Consider the following 25,912-nt stretch of genomic DNA (forward strand, 5'->3'; position numbering starts at 1 on the left):
CTTTTTACCAGCTCAGCACCTGTTTCCCAGGAAGATCAATTTTAGTTTTATTAGTACTTTTTGTATTTCCTCTATACTTGATTTTGATCCGGTTTGCTTTCACCTTGAGCAACTGAATTTCAATCAGTATACCTAAATATATGCTTTAAAAGTTTTTTGTATATTTTCAAACAAGGTCCACAAAATTGGTCAATCAACCAAAAATGGACTAGATTCCTAAAGGACCTTCTTAAAATCAAGAAAACAATGTCTAACTTTTTTTCCCTCTAAATACTTCAAGTACTAAAATATGTTCTTTAAAATATTTTAAAGTCATTGTTTGATGCTTTTTTTCTCTTTGTATTTTTAATTATGATAAACTTGAGATTTATAAAATATCATTCTACATAATTTTATAACTCCATTTAAGGACATTAAAAACTTACTATAATAATTTAGAATGCTTTGTTTTACTTTCGCTCTTCTGGATTTCTTTCTATCATTCACCTAATCAACATATATAAGAAACAAAGGATAGTCACTGTATTCTTTGTTTAGATCTGATTTATTCAATGCTCTACATAGATTGTAAGCTTGAAGTATAGTAATTTAGTTAACATTAATGCCTATTTAGGAAAATGGGTAAAGCAGATGAAAATATTTATACTGGAGGAGCTGTACTCACAGAGTTCAGTTACAGGGTAATCGTAAGATGCTGGAGCCTGGAACTTTTCGAGCCTCATACCTAGCACTACATCCTAAGGTGATTACCACCTAATATTTTCCTTCCTTCACTTATAAAGGATCATTCCAAAGGACTCCTATTACAAAATGTACATTATGAACTGTGCATAGAGTCATGTCATATTAATTTACTGACATGAAATCTCTGTAGATGTGTAGATTTGCAATAACTGGCAATAATATATATTTTAACCTTATAATTGGTACATGATAATGAACTAGATGTCACTGAACAAAAAACTTGGATGAATGCTCACCCATTTATATTTTCAGAAAGTTTAGTGGCTACTTTACTAACTCCTTGGATCAATCTCATATCATGGCAAAGATCAATGCTAACATCTTCTTGTTGTGATGTTAATTAATTTCTGCAGAGATTCTACAATTCATATATATCCTCCTAAAGCAATCCATCATCAGGTTAAGGCAAGGGAAATTCAATCCATCACTGCTGGATTCTGATAGAGGGCTTAGGGGGAATGCAAGTCATCTTCCCAGCAGTAATCAAACAGCTGTGATACATGCCACTTTACGCTTTTATCATCATATAATAGATGGCTTTCCTCTTCATGGAAGCTTGCCTCAAAATTTTCAGACAGATGGACTCTGATGCAAAGGTTTCATTTTGTGGAATTTAGGGCTGTGAACTAGTTATTGACAAATACTACATCATCAGTTCCAGTTGAAGACACAGCCTAATAAGTAGAGCATTGGCACTAATCCTTATTTAATCAGCCTTAAAATGGTAATTTCAAATTGATGAGGGCACAGGGAATAGATTTTGTACTCATTAAGTGCTTCTAAAAATACCAGTAATATGTGTATACAACCCAAGGATGAAATTAAAGAGCCCCCAGCACATATAATAAGAAGAATAAACTATAAAGAGCATGACAAAAGTATGACTGAATGACCTGATAAAACTCAGAGAGGCAAATTCCTTCAGGTCTCTCCAGTAACACATATTCAGGTTTATATTCTCAAAATTGAATCCAGGGAACAAATATTCATAGGATTAAAAGAAAAGGATTTTTAGAATGTAGTATAATACCATTAAGAACTTCTGTCTTTTCTGAGGACAGCATAATGAGAAAATAAACAAGCTTTAATGTTGAAAAGAATTTTTAGATCATAAGATCCAATTCTATCATTCGATAGATAAATGAATGAACAAAGTTAAACCATACAGACAGACAGCTGTTGGATTAGAATCTAGACCTGCAGTCTCTGGGCTGCCTCTGCAAACAGGCCCAAGACAAAAGATTTGGTATGGATCTACCCCAGAATGACTCAGCCCCAGCCTCCTTATATCATCACTAGTACCATAAGTATACGTAAGGTTGCGATGCACACAAATTTATCATTTAACATACCTTTCCATCTTCTCTGTGTCACTAGTGACGAGCTCTACAGTACATGCCATTCACATTGTCCTACTCTTCTTGGTAAACTTGATTTGAGCAAAGAATGTATAATCTATAGATACTAACATCTGATCCCCTCACACATATTAACAGGGAAACACTTTCCTTACTATATAACCTCAAAGATAGGCCTCATGGCCCCAGGAATGGTCAAACTGTGACATGTTAGTAATTAAAAAAAATTTGGACACAATAGCCTCTGAGAAGGCACACCTTCCTCCCCATGCTTCAAACAACTTTCCAAGGTTGGCTTCTCATTAGGCAGAGTTGGAAATTTGATTTCAATAATAACAACAACAAATAGTTAATACAGACTCAGCATATGTATATGGTATTGAGGATGTTATAGACATTCTTTCCTCTTTGCAAAATCTTCTTATCCCTATTTTACATATGAAGGTGTGGGGAGAAGGCAAATAACCCACTTTAGATATGAACCCTCATCAATGTTGTGTGTTTCTTTTGAATGATCTTGCAGTACAATTTCTTGCCCTCCTCTGCTTTCTATATGCTAGAATTCTCAAGGTCACACTTGGTCCCTGTCATCACATTTCCCCCAAATTCTAAGCTAATATTTGCATGGCAAAGTTATAGGGCTCACAGCATGGTTTCTGAAGGATCATAATTTTAATATACCTCAGTTTTGAAGTAACATGATAAATACATAAGCATAATGAAATATTTATGTTTATTAAATTTTGTGGGCAAGAAACACACTAAAAGCTATCACTGAAGAAAATTAACCTTTTTATTTTATTATAACAAAAACTCATATAACATGTGATAATACATTTTAATAATTAAGGTATATGTGCTTTATGGTTTTGTATTTTTACGTTATATTGGTATACATACTAACTGCTAGCCATCATCAGTAAGTGATGTGAGGCATATAAAAATAAGTGATTCAAGGATACTGAAGATTTCTAGAGCTGAGAGTACAGGACTCCACAGTCCTAAAAGTAGGTTGGAACAAAGTGCCTTGAGACTACTGCAGAGAGCTACAGGCAATCAGAAGATCAGGACACTCATTTCTTGCTGAGGTGATCAATGAAGATTTCATGGAAGTGTTCAGATCTGAGGTGAAACTTAACATATGAGTAGGATTGGAAAGAACTGAGGTGGAATAACTAGATTTCAAGGAGAAAACAAAGAGACAGAAGGTTAATGGAAATATGAAACATCCAGGTTTTACTAAGTACGTTTGGAAAACTGTGTGTGTCTGAACTAGAAAGAAACATTCTATCTGCATCACTGCAAGTTTAGTATAATGGAGGAATATGAACTTGTGAATAGTATTTTCAAACAATTAGCATTAGGAAAGTTTTAAAACTGAATAAATGAAGATTAGTGATGGACAAAACAATTAGGAGGTTTTGATAAACAATATACAATTACAGTTTTATCTTCTATTATGCAATAACTATCTTACATATATTACTTCAGTTATATCTACAACATACCTAAAATGTGGATGCCAACTGTTTATAGGCCAAGCCATGAAAATTCAAGGTGATAAATAGCTTATCCAAGGTCACAAAAATTTTAATAAAGAGGAAAGTTTTCAGATTTAAGAAAATGAAGGGTGATTAACATTCGATAATTAAATGGTCATTGGAAAGAAATCTTCAGGGGGTTGAATCCTAATGGCAGATAGTAAACATAAAATATTATGATTCTAATTTCATAAATGAAGTGTTGAGTAAAATATATGGTGGTGGGATTAGATTAGCTGAGGGATTCTTGTGTGTTTATGAAGATATTTTGGGAAGGAATGACTTGATGGCTAGAAGTGTTTGGAGGGGTATAGGTTAACTGAACACTTATAAAAAAGTCAAAGGATAGTAAAAGATAAAGGAGAGAACTTTAGAAAATTCACAGAGGTTTCCAAGAACTAGTAATACTGAGCAGCTACAAATGGATTTGAAATTGATCTTTTCTCAATTCATGAACTCATAATGGATTGAAGGCTTATAAATTTTATAGAGAATAATTGTTCTCCAGCTACTACATATAAAGCTAACTTAAGCTGTCTGTTTCAGAGTTCTATAAATTTTCAACTGTGTGAACATATAATGAGTCTATTCTAATGTTAACTAGTTGATTTTAGTTCATAGTTTCTCCTTGGCACTAATTTCCTAATAAACTCTTATTTTAAAAAATAAAATTTAATACATCTATATGTACATCTGATGTGTGTGTGTGTGCGTGTGTGTGTGTGTGTGTGTATTTCAATCATACTTTGTAAGGCAATAGAGTTTGGATTTGCATTTCAAAAGTGAAGACAGCTTCTTGAGTAAGGCCTTTATTAATTAACTATTGCATAGATTTAGTATGTCATTTCTCGATCAGCTCTGAATTTTTGAGCTGAGTGGGATCAGTTTGAAAAAAACAATGCAAAATGCTTGATTTTGTTAGCATCTTATTTATTTATATTTGGTGGAAATTTTTAAGAACAATATTGCTTGGTGTTTTCAAACTCTACTGGTGATAAACAAATCAACTATAAGAGCAGAACTTGTTAATTTGGGTCAGAAACAAATTAATGGGATTATAAAGTACATGGGATAAAGAATCTAAACCTACTAGGTATGTCAGCTTAAAAAGTCAAGGTAATTCAGTTGTAGGTTATTATTTAAGAGACTTCAAGGTGTATTTTATGCTGATCAAACTAATTATACACTATAGAATACTTTCTAGGATAATTGATGCTCTATCTTATCGCTTTCTCTTGTCCTTTCTCTCTAGTTAAATTTAATTTGATGTTACTTTAGGGTAAGTAATAATCTAGTAAACAAAAAAGCCCCAAATGAGAGGGCAAAAAGAAAAAAGAGGCATGTGTCTAAAAACATTCTTGGTACGCTTTAATTTTTCTCAGCATGCCTGAGCTTGAAATATGTAAAATTCAAGTCAAATAATATGCACATCTTCCAACCACTTTCCTGAATTATTGTTAACATATTTACATTTGTGTTTCAGTTGAATTTTTCCATTGGTACTATATTTCCAAAATTCCTTCTATACTTTTACAATTGGCTTTGTCCAAACTGTACTTTTCACCTTCACTCTGCAAAATACTCAATTTGTCATGAACTTGAGTCAGAAGCCATATCTCTACCTTTACTCTGTCAGTGTAAAGGATGATTCCCTACTGCTTGTTTCTTAATATTCCAAGTCTTCAAGTTCCTGTACTATGATAGACATTAGGGACATGGCATGCACCTGAGTAATCCTTGTGAATATTCAACAAATATTATTGAAAATATGTTGGCTTGAAAAATATTATATTCAACTTTATATTCTCACTTGAAACATCATAGTTTGATGTGATCAATTAGTAGTGAGAACAATGCACAATAGATTGAAACATTAACTCTTGTTATATTGGGTGAAATTTGTTCCTGTTATATCTCTACAAAGTGGGAAAGAATAGTTTTTTTGAAAGATGACTGTAATCCTCTGGACCTGTTAGTCATTAAATAAAATAATATTGATATAATCAGAAAATAAATAGGTACAAAATGGAAAAAATATGTAGCTGTGGAAAAATGTGTTGCTGTTGTAGTAAACACTGTGAAGAGTTCACCAATAGTTATTTTACCAAATATATAGAAAGATACAAAAATTCATGGTTTACTTCCTACTTAAAATATTATATAACAGATTTAGAGGACCATCATGTAGAATCAAATAGGAGTGAAATCAAATAAGAGAGAAAGATCCTCCAGGAAGTAAGATCAAGAGTGGACAATCTCTTCCAAACATTTAGGAGTAGTCCAAAATGCTCATTAATTTACAAAAATATACATTTTGGGCCTGATATCATGTTTTCAAGATCTTGGTTACTTAATATACAACTGTCCAACCAAAGTAACTCCTAGGTCTCAGAATTTTCATCTACTGCTACCAATGTGCTAATAATACATTTAACGTTAAAGTTATGTGACTCCCTGAACAAACCAGTTTACACTGCAAGTCTATTTTACTCTATAATAAGTATGGTGAAGATCATTGTTTCTCATAGAAACTTGCACAGCAAGGCCTACAGAATACGTTCCCAAAAGTGAGCCAACAAATTGCACCCAAAAACTTTCAGTATAAATAAAAAGCCTAGAACTTAAATATTAACATTAGATGCCCAATTAATTTTAAAGCTAAAATAGCTTGTTTTGAATAAAAAGGTGAGAGAGAAGCCTGTTTTAAAATCAAGTATACCTGAAAATGATGTGTAGACTTCTAGTTGCCAATGGTTGTTTTTAATGTTCAGTCAAGTAGTACTAGTCCAAACTGAGATTCCCAGCTGATATTTATAATACATTCTGATTTTAAAAGATGTTCATTATAACAAGGTTTTATTTTTCAATAGGAGAAAGGAAATAACAGAAGAGTAATTATAGAAAGAGAAAGGATATATGTTATTTTTGTTTTTGTTTTGTTTTATTTTGTTTATCAGCAAAAGAGCTACTACATATAAGGAAAAGCTTCAGAACAGGATTACACATTAGTTTAACCATGGTTTAGTTTAGAGAAGTGGATTCATATCTGAAACAGACAAAATTAGCTTATTCAGGTTATTTTTGGTTTTAACTCTGTTCTCTCCTATATAGATAGATGAATTTGGAACTCTAAATCCAACATGGTTTGTAGTAGCTCATTGAAACTTGACAATATCAAGTAGTTCTCACTTTTGTTTCTATGGTTTGTTTCCTCTTCAATTAGCCATAAGCAGAGACTGGCGAAAAACACTTTCATTGAAAGGGGTTGCCAAGCGTCCAAGAATCCACAAATTTCGAAATACCAGCAAATATTTTTTCACCCAATCTTGATGATACTTGTTTGTAATGATCAGTACAAAAATCCCACTTGGCTCACCAAATTTTGTTCTTCTAGGTTGAAGCGTTTGTTTACAATAGCAGTTTTAATTTTCAGATTTCGCTCTGTTCTCTTATATATAGATAGATGAATTTGGAAATCTAAATTCAACATGGTTTGTAGCAGCTCTTTGAAACTTGACAAAATCAAGTAGTTCTCAAATTTGTCTCTATGGTTTGTTTCCTATTCACGTAGCCCTAATCAGAGACATTCAAAAAGCACTTTTAGCGAAAGTGGTTGCCAAGCTTCCAAGAATCTACGAGTTTCCGAAATACCAGCAAATTTTTTTCACCCCATCTTGATGACACTTGGTGGTAGTGATCAGTACACAAATCCCACTCGGCTCACCAAATTTTTTCTTCAAGTTTGAAGCGTTCGTTTACAGTAGCAGTTTTATTTTTAGGTTTCACTCTGTTCTCTCTTATATAGATAGATGAATTTGGAACTCTAAATCCAACATGGTTTGTAGTAGCTCTTTGAAACTTAACAAAATAAAGTAGTTCTCAGTTTTGTCTCTATGTTTTGTTTCCTCTTCAAGTAGCCCTAAGCAGAGACTGGAGAAAAGCACTTTCATTAAAAGGGGTTGCCAAGCGTCCAAGAATCTACGAGTTTGCGAAATACCAGCAAATATTTTTTTACCCAATCTTGATGATACTTGGTGGTAATGATCAGCACACAATTGGGTTTATACTCTTAAATACTTAATTTTAATACTTAATTACTTAAGTTTTTTTTTACCAAATATGTATGTCTTATATGACAAAATCAAGTAATAGAATTTTTGAAGAATATGTAAAATCACTAGTTTTCTGTATGTAGATTTAGAACTAATGTGTCTGGTATGAGTTTCTTGGATTTTATTAATCTCCTTTAATAAAATACCATTATTCTCTGGATGATAAATATGTAAATTTCTCAGGAAGACTATGTCATTAATAGTTTTATTGTGAAATAGGAATTGGAATATATAGTTAATGCAGGTAGGAAATTTCTCTAAAAGTCACTATCTTCTTATAATTCTTGGATCACTTCGTTGTTTAACAACTTTCCTACCTAATTGTATAGTTACCAAAATAGTAACATCTATACTGAAAAATCCATATTCCTGGAAGTTAAGAAAGTGTGCTTTAAGATTGTGCAGATTAATTTAATGCTAAAGGGTCAGGGGTTCTAATATTATTTTTCTGTCATGGACACAATGTCATTTCTTCCTTCCACAAGACCTTACCTCCTACCTCCTAAATGTCCCACCATCTTTCAATAGTGCTACTGACAGGTGACCCAACCTTTATGAGCCAAGTGGGATTTGTGTACTGATCAATACCCCCAAGTATCATCAAGATAGGGTGAAAAAATATTTGCTGGTATTTCAAAACTCGTCGATTCTTGGACGCTTGGCAAGCCCTTTCAATGAAAGTGTTTTTCGCCAGTCTCTGCTTAGGGCTACTTGAAGAGGAAACAAACCATAGAGACAAAACTGAGAAGTACTTTATTTTGTCAAGTTTCAATGAGCTACTACAAACCATGTTAAATTTAGAGTTCCAAATTCATCTATCTATATATGAGAGAACAGAGTGAAACCGAAAAATAAAAACTGCTACTGTAAACGAACGCTTCAACCTAGAAGAACAAAATATGTTGAGCCAAGTGGGATTTGTGTACTGATCATTACCACCAAGTATCATCAAGATTGGGTGAAAAAATAATTGCTGGTATTTCTGAAACTCGTAGATTCTTGGGCACTTGGCAACCCCTTTCATTGAAAGTGCTTTTCGAAAATCTCTGCTTAGGGCTACTTGAAGAGGAAACAAACCATAGAGACAAAACTGAGAACTACTTTATTTTGTCAAGTTTCAAAGAGCTACTACAAACCATGTTGGATTTAGAGGTCCAAATTCCTCTATCTATATAGGAGAGAACAGAGTGAAACCTAAAAATTAAAACTGCTACTGTAAAAAACGCTTCAACCTAGAAGAACAATATTCGGTGAGCCAAGTGAGATTTCTGTACTGATCATTACCACCAAGTATCATCAAGATTGGGTGAAAAAATATTTGCATGCCAGGCACCATGCAGACTTTTTTATAGACTCCAACATTTCTCTGGCAAAATACCAGATGCCATCCTGACTTGTTTACAGACCTTAACACTCAAGTTTTATCTCCACATACTAATTAACAAGGTATGGAGTGATATCAACGTATCTGCATTTTTAATGTCCTAAGGCATTAATATTTTCCCAAAGGAAAAAACAATATAATGCACTAATACAATTTAAAAAATTCTAGTATTCATAATAAAAATTAAGAAGGACAGCTTAAATCAATTTAATAACAAAAACCACTATATCCAAAATATTATTATTTTTGAAAATATCAATTGACTAATAAATAAATGTATTTTTAAAGCTTCATCCTAAAATTCACTCTTGACCTCTCAGAGATATCTATGTTCACCACAGCTATATTCCATGTTTGAGATCTATAAATACTCTAACCTCTAATTGTTTTCTTGATATTGGAATTTTATTTATTTATGTATTTTTAAAATAAATGACAGCAGAATGTATTATAATTCTTATTACACACATACAGCCCAATTTTTCATATCTCTGGTTGTATATAAACTATGTTGACACCAATATGTGTCTTCATACATGTACTTTGGATAATGATGTGTATCACATTCCACCATTCTTGCTAATCCCCTCCCCCCTCCTTTTCCCTCCCACCTCTCTGCCCTATCTAGAATTCGTCTATCTCCCATGTTTTTCTTTAAGACTATGTGTGACAGATATGTGTGTGTATGAATATAGATAGGAGTATATATGAATATATACACACACATATATACACATGTTTATATTCATATAAATACAAATGTTCATATATGCACACAGTGGAACCACCTATAATTGTATAAAAGCAATACTTTCCATAGCAAATGTTAAATATTCACATAATAGAAAATAAAAGTCTATTTGAATCACAATGGTTTAGCCACCTGAGTGTGCTGTATCTTGAGAATATGAGTACTACATAGCTAGAACATGAGACATCATTTCTCTATAAATTCACAAATTAAGATAATGGTGGGGTTTTTCATGCGCTAAAATTCTACTATTCTGTTACTTTAAATGTGGTATTCAAAAAAAAGAAAGAAAATGTAATATAATTACACTAACAAAACAAAGCAAAATTTAAAAAAATATGTGTGTGTGTGTGTCAGCCCTCCAACAGTTCATTTCTCATTTTAGTTGGAAACGAATTTCCAATGTTTTTATTGAAGATATAAGTTAGTTAGAAAATTGGACAATTGTGAGCAATCAAATCTAGCTAGAAGTAATTTTGACATCATCAGGAATTAACTTACTCCATAGGTTGAAGTCTAAGGGGGAAAAATTAAATTACATGCAATTTAAGCCTTATTTGACCAATGACTGCAAAATTAAATGTGCATATATTATATTAATTTTGTTATCAGAATGATTCATTTTAACAAACAAAAAGATTGGATAATTTTTTTTCTTTTTAGTTGCCAGTTTCTTTTGCAAAATTCTGTGAAGAAATTGACTGGATTTCTTGTTGTCCTAAGAGAAGCTTTGTTCATGGAAATACCTCAATCAAACTGAATACCAGTGAGGGAGACCTTCCTTCTTACTCCAATATTCCTTAATTCTATTAGGCAAGTACGAAAAAAATTGTATTATTTATACAGACTTACTTCATGATGGAGAAAAATATTCTATATTTCTACTGTTCTTTACTAAATTTTATGAAAGTTCATGTAGCAAACTGCAATAGAACATAGCTTTGTAGTGAGATTGGCTGAAACATTAAACAAAAATAATCTCTTAATATGGAAAGTGTAACCTCAATGTTTCCTTTATAGCTTGGGCAGGACTGTTTGAATGAGTTAATCTAAAATTATAGGTCATTATTTTAGGAGAGAGAATTTTTTTTAATATTTATTTTTTAGTTCTCGGCAGACACAACATCTTTGTTTGTATGTGGTGCTGAGGATTGAACCCGGGCCGCACACATGCCAGGCGAGCGTGCTACCGCTTGAGCCACATCCTCAGCCCATTAGGCCATTTTTTATTAGATAAATGATGTGAAAATATTAGCTTTAGAAATAACACCAAGATAAAAAATTATCACTAAAAAAATTTTTAGAAATTTAAAAGTTGAATTCCAGTGGCTATTAAATTTACACGTTAGGGTCTGTAAACAAGTCAAGATGGCGCCTGGCATTTTGCCAGATAGAGTGGTTTGTGAAGTAAGCCAGCAAGCCATTAAGTGTGGAGATTCCTTATTGGTCAACTGCTGTATCTAGTTTATGTTAATTAAGATAAGCTGTGTGTAATGTATATATACCCCTCCTGTCCTACAATAAACGGTTCCCACTTCTGCTGTATCAATGTACACAAGTTGTTCGTCACCCCCCCCCCCCCCCCCCCCGGTTATTTTGGTGCAGCCGGACTGCGGCATTTACAAGCAGGTTATATACAAGCCAGGGGTATAGAGATTAAGGAAAGATTTTGTAAGATAAATAAATTTGGTGAAATATTGCAGTGAATCCCAGTCAATGCAAGGATGAGTGGAGGAGTATCTCTACTAACAGACCGTCCTTTGTTTAGATTAGTCAGTAATGCTTCAAAGAATCTCTCCAGAAAGAATCACTAATATGCTTCCTGAAATTTGGGAGCTATATCTATATTTTAACTGTCTATCTATCTATATAACTGTGTATATTTTCCTAAAAATTTGTAAGGATATGCTTGGGGTTATATTTAAGATTATCTGACATCTAACAAAAAACAATCTAAAGATGCTAATGTTAGCAGAATGTAAGTTTATTATTGGATTTTAAATCTATATATTTGTGAAAGACAGTTTAACACTCTATGATATACTGACATTTATCTATTTATATCTGTCTATTTACCTTTCTATCTATATATAATGACTAAATTTGTATTCATCTCTAAGTGTGTGTCTCCCTGGAAATTTGTAAGGATAAGCTTAAAGTGATGTCTGAACATATCTAAACAATCTAAATTTGCTAGTGATAGAAGAATATCAGTTGTTCATTATAGGATTTAGACATCACACATCTGTGAGATGTGGTTAAATATTCCACATAGGCATTATGTGCTGATTAAGAGTTCACATTGAAGATGATTCAAAACTGTAACCTATTAGAACAAATTGAACTTTTATTTGTCTCTCTTGATTTCTGATTTCTTTGGTACAGGTTTCCTTTGTTACAGAAATAAAGTTGAAATCTTGTTCAGGATTAGAAGTTGGTGAAAGACGAGATACATTGGACACAAAATTTTGGTGAGTAGCCCAAGCCAAGGAGAGTTAGTAGATGATAAACAAAATATTCAAGCTGCAAAAATGCCTGCTTCATTCCTACTTTTGGAGCAAAATAATGTATGATGTTTCACCTTCATCATCCACATTAGAAAATTTCTCTGTGTTCAACCCAAAGCCAGAGCCAAACAGAAAATGATATTGCTGGAAATTTAGCTTTGAGTAAGTTAGGCTGATAAAGTACAAAGCCCTGAAGGCTGAAGATTTACTATTGCAAGTCTCTGACTTACAATAGTTTCATTTTACATTTATACTTCTGTTGAGCTGGTAGGGTGATCTGCTACTGAGTTTTATCCCCAGTATTTTTCTTTCTTTAATTTAATTTTAAGTTGTCAAAAACTGGCCTACAGCTTGAAATTCTCCTACCTCAGTCTCCTTTGGATTGTAGGCATGTGCTACCAAGCCCATAATGACTTTGTCACTTTTTGATGGTGCAAAGTTGATAAGCACTCAATAAAAACTATATATCAGATTTTGAATTTGAGTGTTTTCCTAGTTTAGTGATATGCAATATGATACTCTTTCATCATGTTTGGCAGAGGCTGCAAGCTGCAGCTCTGAGTTCGCCAAGTGATCAAAAAGGGGACCAACTGATACTCTATGCTGTACTGTGAGACGAAGCTATAGACTTTCATAGATTAGTTGTCTTAAATTAATTTTGACATTATATTATCAATTTATGGATTCATCAGGATGTAATCCCTTCATAACTCAAAGATATTCTAGTATAAATGCAGTTTTTCAATTTAGTTGGTCAATGTTTTGCATTTTGAGTTATTGTTAACCTTCTCATTTGCTTTGTTTTTGAATGCAGAGCTTCCAGTGAAAAGATAATTTGAAGTTATAAAAGGAAATCCACAAAACAAATGAATTTCTTTGAGCCAGGTCTGATTTCAAAAATTGCATGAGTCACTTTTCAGTGCAAATTGATGTGTTAATTATCAGATTGGACACATTCAATAACCAAATTGGTGCTTTGTGGTTGCACCTTAATGTCACCATAAGACATTATTATTACCAAAGAGTGATGAGAAATTCATGGAAACGTACACAATTTTCATTAGGAAGTAAGGAAACATTATTCCTTCCTGAAAAAAAAAAACTTTTTTAAAAGCTATATAGAAACAAAAATAAAATCTCTTCTGGATTACATTTCAGGATTTTTGCAAATTTAATACAAATGCTTTACAGTATATGAAATTAAGAATGCTATTATATCTTAATATTACATCACGACTTGTTAATTACCCATGTTTATATTATCATAACCATTTGTATTTTCAAAATCACTTTAGAATAAACATTTTAAATTCAGAATGAAGTTCTAACTCTTCCCTTGTTTTAAGGTTTGCTGTAGAGTCCATCTTCACTTACGAATGCATAAAAGAGATGAAAAAAGGGGCTTTCAAAACCTGTGATCACCTGTGCTGGCAGGGAAGAGTTTAAAATTCCACCGCTAACGACCTTATTAGCTGAGGTTATTATTGAGTATGAATGTAGTTAAATGTGGATAATAATAATAATTCTTAGAATAAAATTATAATAACAAGTCTTATAATTACAGGGTATGGTGTTTTTTCCTAGCATTTGTTCTATCAAAATTTATTGAGTAGGAGCTCAGGGTCTGGCTCAGTGGCAGAACACTTGCTTAGCCTGTGAGAGAAAATGGGCTAAGTTAGGGTAAATATATCTACTTCCTTATACATTTACATTTCTTTACAATGAAAACACTCAAAACCTTTTTTTGATAACACTACACAGATACACACACACACACACACACACACACACACACACACACACATTTACACAATACAGAATTCCTGAATAGTTAAAGCATAGAAAATGTGAGGCTACTAGGGATGTTGTTGAGTGCCTGTAGTCCCAGCTCCTAGGGAGACTGAAGCTGAAGTATAACTTAAACTCAGGAGTTCGTGACTAACTTGGCAACATAGCATTATTATATCTCAAAAAAAGAAAAAGGAAAAAAAAGAAAAAGAAAAGCTAATTGAAATAGTAGCAAAAGTTCTAAATAATATAGTGCCTCATGAATTTTAAAACATCACATACTATTTTTCCCATACTTTGCTGTATATAGTTTTCACTTCTATTAATAAAACATAAGTCCTAGAATATATTGGCATGGTAAATATTCTCTTAGCTTTTCTTTAACATATCTCAAGTAAATGAGAATCTTCTTTTTATTGTGTAAGACAGATTAAACATGTCTACTTCCTTACACATTTATTTTATGTATAATGAAAGCACTAAAATTATTTTTGCTAGCTTTTAAAATTACATAGCAACTTCCTTTTATCTCTAGTCACTTTGTCATGCAATAACACACCATAACTTCTTCCTTCTATATAACTTTAACTTTGTACAAAGTTTTAAGCACTTTGTAAAACATATCTCTAAGAAAGTTCTGAGATAAGAAGTGATAGTATTTTGACAATGAACATTGATTCTGGAATAAAATCACTTGGTAATTTAGCCTGGAGAGTAGTAACATTTTCAAAGTTCACTGAGTTACTATATTGTTCCTTCATATTCATGTAGCATGTTCAACTGATCTGATGTTTCTTTTTAATTTCCAGTCCCCAGGCCACTTTTTAAAAATATATATAACATGGTATCTCCTTCTAACAATATATACTAACAATATTTTCTTACAATAAAACCCCCATTAAGTCAAAATGCATAAGGTATTAAAAGGAACAGTGAATGATACAATATTATCCTCATTGACATGGTGTGCTTTTTTAATGCTTTATTAACTTTAGATATCTTAAATTTATCCATTATTTAAAAAGTTTAATTATTTGCTCTGCTAAATTTTGAAACCCTTGTTTGATTGGATAATCAATCTGATTTGTGGGAAAGAAGTGAAATCCAAATAAAGTCTAGAATCCCATTAGTAGTAACCCAACTTGCTGTTTCCTTGCTGTGTGTATCATGATAATATAAAGGGCTTAACAAAGGGATCTGAGTGAAGGGTGTATAGAACTCTGCACTGTCTTGGTAACTTTTCTGTAAATACAAAATTGAAAAGTTAAAAATAAGTACTGGTTTATATGTTTATATATTTTATGTATAATAAATATATTTATACATGATATATGATATTATGTAGATAATATAGTTATAACAAAAATTTTTTAAAAAATGAAATTACTTTTGGAAGAGGGACTTTTATCTGCTTTATAAAAAGCAGTTCATATAACTAGTTATCTCAAATTATTCACTTAGTATAACTATAGTTCATACATAGTTTATCTTGAGGAATATGTGAGCAGTATTTTTTCCTGTTGAACAACTGGTAATATACATTTATGTTCATTTTGAAAAAATAAAATATATGCTGAAAATTAGTTATTTTTTTTCTTTCCTTATTAAGTATAAAATTATTAGGACTCTGGAATATGGAGTGAAATTTTTGTGACCTGTGACTGAATGCTTGCTTGCTCAAGCACATTTAAAGTGATATTTTGAGAGGTCTTTGAGCAAAGGATGGATTAACTTTCTTACATGCAAATGCATCTTTTAAACAACTAAACTTTGACTGAAAAATATCAATCTTGCTCTCACAAACCTCAGTTCTATTAGTCATTCAAAGACATATAACTGTTTTCCACATATAATACTATATCTGTGCAACGAGATATAGACCTTTCTGTATATCATTATAAAAAATTAAGTGCAGATTAATCAAACTCTAATAAATAAACTCAGAATATATTTTATGTGTATATATTTTTGATACACTGGAAGTTAAATACCAAACACTAGAATAATTTTAGCTAGATATAAATTATAAATAGAGTGCTATGAGTATTTCTGAAAGCTCCATGGTATTGAGGGTGAGGACACACTTTTCACTAAGGAATGATTGAATGACAAAATTACCCCCATCACCTCATCCAACACCATTGGAGATACTATATATGCTGCTTACTAACATCAGATCAGCAAACAGATACTTATACAGGCTAATGGAAGTGAGCATCCCACTCCTGAACACACATAACCCATGCTCTAAGACACATTTTTGCTTTTTTTTTCATGAAAGGCATTTGGTACCATTCTATTAACAATGAAAATAACTATTGCATATTTTATTAGAATCTTGTACAAGATACATTTAGTTTTATCTGTCTTATTTATGAATATGTTTATTTGACATTTATCTGCATTTTTTGTATCTTTACCACAATTGTGTAGCTAAGAAGATTTGCTTTGTTTCCCCATAGAAACACACTATAAAACTAAATATCATTCCATCCAATAAGATCACGCTTTATTCAATTTAATATCCTTCCAATCACTGGTTTATATCTCAAGTGTGCATATTCAACTTACTTCATCTCAGTTTTCATTTTTGTTACATTGTTTTGTATAGTTTTCTTATTTAGGAATAACCTGAAGTTCAGTGTGAATCACTAAAAGAGAAATTCTGTTTTTTAAATTAAACTTTAATAATGTAAATTCTAGAGATTCAATATATTCACTCCTTGTACAATAACACTTTATTTCCACATAGTTGTTATATTGCATCCATTTTCAAAAGAAATTAAGAAATCAAAAGAGGGTAATGCAATATTAAGTATGAAAACATATTTATTTGTTATATAAAAATAGAAAAAATTGTCCATGTTATCCCTTTTTCATAAAATAGCATGTTTTAAATTATAAATGAGAAATTATAGATTTAACATTTTTCTGAAAAAATAGTCAATTAAATTTAAATATTGCCTCTTAAAGCAGAGGTGCATATTTGAAGGGCAGGAATAAAAACAGAAATCTCTCTCTCTCTCTCTCTCTCTCTCTCTCTCTCTCTCTCTCTCTGTATTTATTTATTTATTTAGATTAATTTTGGTCCTAGAGATCACTTAAAGCTAGTTAGTTAGCACTAGAGATAATAATCTTCTTAAGGGCACAAATCATGGCTCGAGTTGGAAGGAGCCTTTAAGCTAATCACAAATGACTGGCGCTAAAGCACAATAATTCTGTTTTAACTGTTTACTTGCATTGCTATTTTGTACTTATGTCATGTGTATTTATTCTGAGGTAGTAACTGAAGAACATGGGTGGATAATTTTAAAAATCTCTATAATGATGTATAACTCTGGTTGCAACAACAAATGGCAGCATTTTAATAATGAACATTGTGATTTATTGTATTATTTCTTGATGTTGGAGTGATATTTTTCACACTGATAATTTTTGCTGCCATGTCTTGTTTGAGATGAAGAAATTCTCAAATACTCATTTTAATTTCTCTAACTATTCATTCTTGGGAGGTTTTTGTTATTTATTTTGTTCATACAAATGTGTTACATATTCACTTAAACACACAGACACACACACAAATTAGTCCTTGTACTAGTCTAGTATATTCCAGGGCTTTAAAATAGGTACTTGACATTTCATGAAAACAGCTTAAGGCATATTTATATTTTTGATGCCTTCATAATTTATGATAATAAAAAAATCAATATTAATTATAACCTATAAGCACTAAAATATGATGCGTATCTGGAAAGGAGATATTTGTTTTCCTAGATCATTTATCCATGACTCTTGCCTCTCCATTGAAAATTCATTCTATTTAAAAGACATAGTGGGAAACAAAATACATTTCAATCACATTCAGAAATCAGAACTTTTATTAATCAGTTTTGTTGGCAATGTGTCCAGTGATGGATGAATAGAGATATCTCATCTAGTTGTAGTCAGATACCATCTATTTATAAATATGAAAAAAAGAATCATATCTATCAGGAAGAAAAGAGTTAGAAAAAATACAGAAACAACAGGTATAATGAGAAAACTGCCTAAATAAAATAGAAAGTTTCTGTTAGGTGAGCTTATGAACCACAGAGCTATGCAAATAAGCTCAGCATGAAAGTTCAAGAAGTTCACTATCTACATTCTGACCTCAGCCTCCTCTCAGTCCTTCAGAATTATATGCCAACACAAAAGGAGCATGAATATTAACTTCACATAGATTCCTTCAGGTCGGTTACACAAATCAAGAATAGCATTACACATTCTCTTTGGAGAGGCAGAGCATTTACCTACTATTCACACTACACACAATGTTAAATGTCAGGGCTGGAGAGAATACAGATATACAAAGCATTGGCTAGAGAGGAATTCAAATTTCTTTTTTGGTGATTTAATTTGCTTTACTCATTTATTTCCTTTCCTCTGCATATAACTTTCAGAAATGAGTAATAATGATTTTAAGCAAGAATTCAGGGTGATTTTCAAAATATATAGTTAAAAATTGTATCTCCTAGCATTCCCTGTTTTCTTTTCACCTACTACTATTAATTTGAGTAAAACAAGATATTTTCTCTACCATAATTAATTTATTCTTTATCAAAGTATTCTGTATTTGTCTTAGAAAATGCTGTGAGTTTTGATTAACTCTAATACCCACTAGTACTTTAATCTTGTAATGTAATTTGTAATAATACTAACCATCTATTTTTCCTTCATTTTGGAGTTAAGTATAAGCTAGCATAAAGGAAATATTTCAGCTACTGTTCTATAATAATATAAATATACAAAATAAATACAATCCTCTTAAAACATTACATTTGTAATAAATGCAGTTAATTGTTATGCTGAAACACTGAACTATGAAATAATTTTCTACAATTAATAAAATAATTAATGAAATTATAACCTCTACTTAATATTTCATTGTATTGACATATAATCAGCTATTCTAAAAATTGCCTTATACTTTTCTTTCATAACATTTAAAATATTTGATATTAGAAAAATATTGTGTTTTTAAACTCAGGATAGGTCTCATTTCAAGAATAAGATAAGATAGTGAAAGCTCAATTCTCTGTCTTAAAAATGAATATAAAATTTCACCTTAGGCACAACAAATATCTGTTAAGTGCAAGAATATAGAGTGAATGAAATATCTGTTCTCACATGGTGTCATGTCTGGATGAATAATGAAGCTTGTAACAATGTGGTGTTACATAGATATAGAGTTAGAAAGTAGATAGCTTTGCAGGAGTGTAAGAAAGGGATGGTCAGTCATGATAAAAAATGAATGACCATTATGAGTGATACAGATGAAAGAGGTGGGTGTTTGTAAGACAGGTATCTACCAGGTTAAGAAAGTTTCTTTACAAAAGCCCTTACGTGAGATCATGAAAAGTATTTTCTATATACTAAACATTGAAAAGAAAGAAGCAGAAAGGTTAAAAAATGAACAATGTATGGGAGAGCAAGAGGCTATTTTATGAGTCTGCTCTTCATCATCACATTGAGCTTATGTTGATTACTTTGGAGCTATTGAATGCTTACAGAAAAGCAAGAGTGATATGATGCCATCTATTTATTTATTTACTTATTTTGATATTGGGGATTGAATTCAGGGGCCCTTAACCACTGAGCGACATCCCAGCCCCTTTTTATTTTATATTTTGAGACAGGGTCTCTGAAAGTTGCTTAGGGCCTTACTAAGTTGCTGAGGCTGGCTTTGAACTTACAATCCTCCTGCCACAGCCTCTAAATTCACTGTGATTGCAGACATGTGCCTGCACCTAGAGTGATGACATGTTAAAAGGTGGGGTGCTATGTAGTTCCAAGAGGTTTTTTGAAGTAAGGATTGAAAAGGGTCATTTGATATTTGACTCATCAAATATATATATATATATATATATATATATATATATATATATATATATATACAGATGAACATACACACATTTTTTTAATGATTTGAAAATATCTTTTCAGAGTCATAGTTTGTAAGATGTCTATATTTGTATGACAGTGAGTGGAAAATTAGTGTGAGATTAGTGAAGACAAATTATGCAAATACAGTTCAAAAAATTTACTAGGATAAAAGAGGAAAGAATAAGTAGAGAAGGGCAATAAATGGATCAAAGGAGAGCTACTTTATTTATTCATCGTTGATTTTACAAAAAGGACTAACCATGCATGGTTAAAATGCTACTGAAAAAACTCTAAAGATTTCACAGAGATTGAGAAACAATGAGAAGGAAATTAAGGGGATCATCCAATGACAAGCTTTCCCTGTAGGCCAGAAGGAACATGATCAGTTTAACATTTGCTTTATTGAAATTTAAGAGAATCACCAAATTTATTGTGAAAATAATATGATTGAAAAACATCAATATGGACTGGGAAGCTGGTTATGAGGTAGGTTGTAGCACTTCAGTATGTATCCATGTGATTTTATGTTGCTCTTGGATGAGTTTTCATGTTGTTTAGATGTACAATGGAGAATTGGCTGCTCAAGGAAGAATATGGGGTAGAAGAAGTTTGTGTTTAACAAACAAACAAACAAACAAGAAATTATGCCATAAACTGAGTGGAATGTGGCAAGGATAAGTTAACAGAGACAGGTAAAAATATCCACTAGTTTGCTTTTATACCTCTGTTGGTGCTGGCTGTTTGAATTTATAACAGAATCAGAGCCAGTGGCTGTGTGATTTTCTCTAAAAACACTTTGCAACTGTAACATATTCAAAAAAGAGAGGGTGGATCTATCAATGAGATCTTTCCAGAAAGGTGGAAAAAAAGGCGGGGCAAGTTTACTGAAATAAACAGATTGGCTGGAATTTAGTTGGGAAACAATTCAACAGGTAGAACTAAAATCATTAATAAAAATGAGAGTCATAAAAGGATGGATCATGTCCAAGAATTTAAAATTTGAGGCAGTGTGTCAAATAAAAGAGGCCTGAATAGGTGCGAATTATCTATGACAAAAAGTGTATATACTTGAATTCAAGGTCTCTAGAGTAAATGTTTTTAGTGATCACTCATGGTCAAAAGAAATTAGATAAATGTCAGTAAGCAACATCACAGATACTATGTTAGAAATGTTAGCCATGTGGTTGCTGAAATGAGTTTGAAAACTGTAACTATAGAGTGATTGGCTAAAACTGTGGATGTATAAGGAAGAAAGCAATGAAGATTGGCTCTGCAGGAGGACATATAACCCACTGATTGAGTGGGTTTGGAAAGATGTACTTGATCATTGAATGAGACAAGTTCTGTGTCCCAGATGTGTTCACCTTGTTTTGTTTTGTTTTGTTTTTTCCCAAGTGTGTTTGTCACAGGGGAGCTCTAATGCAAGTTGCCCCATGTACCTGAGTTTTAAAGTTTAATACACAAACAGGGAAGGTGCTCTATGATGTTCACTCTGAACTGTCTGACTCTAGTGTGAAGTGGAGAAGACAATAACCAACTTTTTGTTTTACATCTGTTCAGACACTACAGGAGGAAGAATTTAAAGCTATTTTAACTATAAAAATCAATGATTTCTTAACCTCAAATTACATAATGGTTAATGGGTTCAAATTTGTAGGTAAACAGATAATGAACATTATGTTTTGAATTCTATAAGGGGATAAATAAATCAGTAAATAAATATTTATCTTGAGCAAAATGTTAAACAAAAAGGTGCTGAATGTCATGAATCGCCAGTCTTTCATATAATGATTTTATTGAATACATACAGCAACATAATGAAGTTATTACAATTTGTCTACAGATGTACTAACAATTGAGTCAAAAGTTAGAACTTGCAACAGAGCAATCCAACTCTTAAGGCAATATAGCTTCTATTATTTCTATTTGCTTTTCAAAAAATTGAAGAAAATAAAAATATGTGTGCTTGCTTTCATGGGGTTCACAATTCAGTTTGGACAGCAAATTTATGTGAAAATGTTGACTTTAATTTTTATTCTGAAAACCATTAAATGAAAGCACAAAGTTTCTATGTATATTGCAAATCTTAATATAAAGGCAGAAAAGTAAAATGAAAGTACCTTGAAATTTACACTCAAATATTGTATAAGCAACAAATTTGCTCTCTAACTTTGGTCTGGTTACTTACATGTGCACATAAAAAGAAATATATAATTGGTGCCTTGAAGAATCATTTTAAAGATTGTTAAATAGTGGTTATAAAATCTTTAGTGTCTTGGAAATAATAGTCATTAAATAAATGATAGTTCACACTAATGACATTTGAAGATTATCATGATCTGTAAAAAATACATTTCTTATTGAATTAATGCATGGATTTTTTAGAGTACTATGAAAATACTATGAAAACAATATTTAGATGTTTAATTCATTCAAATTTTATAAATGCCATGTCTCTCTTTTTCCTACATTAATTTTAACATAATTATCCTTTAATGATACATGCATACATTTTTTGAGTGTAAGGCTATTATTGTATATATAATTTATCAAACATGTAAATTTATATATATAATTTGATTCAGACTGCTTGACACAAAACAAATAATATAAAATTCAAATAAGGCTTAGAAAATATGAAAAGAAATGTAGTTAAATTTTATGCTAAAATTAAGAATTAATATTGGTTTAAGTGTAATTAACTATATTTGTGCTATTTATTTATTTATTTATTTTTTAGTTCCAGCTATCAAGGATGACTTTCGTTCCTGTGGCTACACATCTTTCATATATAAGGACAACATTCATATAATTTGCAAGTGTGTACTCAAAGAATTTTGTCTGACAAGATGGTGAAATAAATAAATTAATAGAAATAATCAAACTATATATAGCTGGTGAGTGTAGTGAATTAAAATTGTTTACTTTACCTTCAAATATCATTTCAATGACATTCAAATAAACCATACCACAATACTAACTATAACTTGGAGAAATAATTAGTTTGAACTTTATACCTTGTATTAATGAATTTAAGCAAAGTATAATATGTTTTACATTTTATATAAATAAATTTAAACAGTATTTAATGTCTTATAAAGAACATTTTATTAAAATGTCTAATATTGACTTTATCAAATAGCTGATTTCCTCAACACATCAAAGCATTTTAAGGCAATGTTCTTATAGAGAATTATGTCCTGTTTTAGTTTCTATGTTTTTTTAAAGAACTTCCCAAAATAATTCATTTTCACATTTTATGCATAAATATTATTAGCATACTTAACTTTATTTCTCAGAGTGAAGGTTAGGGAAAAATGCATTTAAAGAGAGGGAATGTTGTCAATGAAAAGTTTAGTGCCTCACAAATTGAATTAAAATAGCAGAATTCAGAGCAAAAATGATAGCAAGAATTAATTGTTTCATATATTTCTCCATTAGGCATAAGTCTGATTTAAAATTCTTTCTTAGTTGTTGATGCCTAAAGGAATATGCCCATTAGGTAACATGGGAATCAAAGTATCTACTGTCCTTGGAAAGATAATGACCCAAATATGAATATTCAAGATACACCAGAAATCATTATACATGGTTTCACTTTCTTTTTAATCTTGATATCTGAATAAAATTTTGCTTATACTTAGGAAAAACGGAACATTTGAATGTAGTTAATTTATAATATTTCTGGATTCTAGCACAGTTTTACTTTTCTAACTCTTCACAAAAACTGTATTTGGCAAGACGAAAAAAAATTGACCCTAGGAAGATATAAGATGGTATTACCATTTGACAAACAACAATTACCCCACCAAGAGGTTGAGTCACTTTAACAGTATTTGTAGTTTATATCTCATGTACTTTTTTCCTGTCTGTATTAAAGAACATTTGGTAATTTTTTCACTAATAATATTCTACTTATCTTCCACCACTTAAACAAATGTGAGATTGTTGTTTTCTTAATCATTTTGTGGAACTGTCACATATTTCTATTGTATTGTTTTGTTCACGTGAACACAATAAATTATTAATGTTGAAGTTAAAATTATCAACATGAGGGGGGCGCGGAGACTGGGGGAGGGAGACAGCAGCAGCATGGCGGCTGGGAGGGAGCCGCACAGCCCACCTTTTCCTCACTGTCGCCGCCGCCGCCACAGGAGTCACTGCGACCCTCTAGTCTGCGTCTGTTAGTTGTGAGCCGCCGCCCATCGGACAACCCTACGCTCCACCGGCCCTCTTTCTTTTCGCCGCCACTGCCAGCCCGAGGGTCTGGCCGGCAGGGTAACTCATCCTCCCACCCCACCCACCAGCCCACGGACCATGGAGGACGTGAAGCTGGAGTTCCCTTCCCTCCCACAGTGCAAAGAAGACGCCGAGGAGTGGACCTACCCTATGAGACGAGAGATGCAGGAAATTTTACCTGGATTATTCTTAGGCCCATATTCTTCTGCTATGAAAAGCAAGCTACCTATACTACAGAAACATGGAATAACCCATATAATTTGTATACGACAAAATATTGAAGCAAACTTTATTAAACCAAACTTTCAACAATTATTTAGATATTTAGTCTTGGATATTGCAGATAATCCAGTTGAAAATATCATACTTTTTTCCCTATGAGTAAGGAATTTATTGATGGGAGCTTACAAACTGGAGGAAAAGTTCTTGTCCATGGAAATGCAGGGATTTCCAGAAGTGCTGCCTTTGTTATTGCATATATTATGGAAACATTTGGAGTGAAATACAGAGATGCATTTGCTTATGTCCAAGAAAGAAGATTTTGTATTAATCCAAATGCTGGATTTGTCCATCAACTTCAGGAATATGAAGCCATTTACCTAGCAAAATTAACAATACAGATGATGTCACCACTCCAGATAGAAAGGTCCTTATCTGTACATTCTGGTACCACAGGCAGTTTGAAAAGAACACATGAGGAAGAAGATGATTTTGGAAACATGCAAGTAGCAACTGCACAGAATGGCTGACTGAAGACAAACACAAAGGGTGTGAATTTCTATTGGGAAAGGAGACAATTCTAGAAATAATAATAATAATGTAAAATGGTAAGGACACAAGTAGTTTCTTTGCAATTATATGTTGCTTCCAGACATGTTTCTCTGCAACTTGTTGAGCAACATTTTAAGAAGATGTTGGACTTCTGCAATAGATGGCACTGATGGTTTTACTTTTTTTTAAACACTTTACAGTTTATTATAAACCAAGAACTTTGGACTTGCAAAGAGGTATTATTGCAATAATGCACTTTTCATACTTGAAATTTATTTGTATGATATAAAGTTATTACTTTAAACAAAATGCAAGTTAGGGGGGATTTGTTTATAAATTTTGGGTAATTTATAACAAGAATTTCCTAAGGTTTGCTAAAAATTCATTTTGTGTTCTATGTATTACATTTTTAAAATAATTTTACAGTTCAGTTTTATGATAGAGCCTCTTACAGAAACATTAAAAAAATACAGGAATCTGTCACATTTTTTATTATAATTCAGTTACTTACCATTTTATTTTTTAAAATTTCTTGATTCTTTATTAGTATTCTTTCAATCATGACATTAACCAACCATCTTTACTGTAATTTAAATTAAGTAAATGCTTCCTTTCATAATTTGTATATTCTATAGGAAAAAAAGGTTTTTAATGATCAAAGAAAGATGTTTTGCTTTATATTACCAGATGCTAAAAAACAAGGAGAGTGTTCAATTTTCAAGTGACTTTCTATTTTGCTTTTTTCTTTTAAGCCAAATTTGTATTTGTTCTTTTCAGAATTGTCTAGCTCTTTTG

General features: G+C 31.7%; 1 pseudogene; it reads left to right on the top strand.

The window, feature by feature from the left end:
* Positions 1-24,424: 24,424 nt before the first annotated feature.
* On the top strand, positions 24,425-25,535 carry LOC143386141 (serine/threonine/tyrosine-interacting protein pseudogene; annotated as a pseudogene).
* The last annotated feature ends 377 nt before the right edge of the window (positions 25,536-25,912 follow it).

This window comes from Callospermophilus lateralis, unplaced genomic scaffold (assembly GCF_048772815.1).
Source record: "Callospermophilus lateralis isolate mCalLat2 unplaced genomic scaffold, mCalLat2.hap1 Scaffold_113, whole genome shotgun sequence".
Classification (NCBI taxonomy): Eukaryota; Metazoa; Chordata; class Mammalia; order Rodentia; family Sciuridae; genus Callospermophilus; species Callospermophilus lateralis.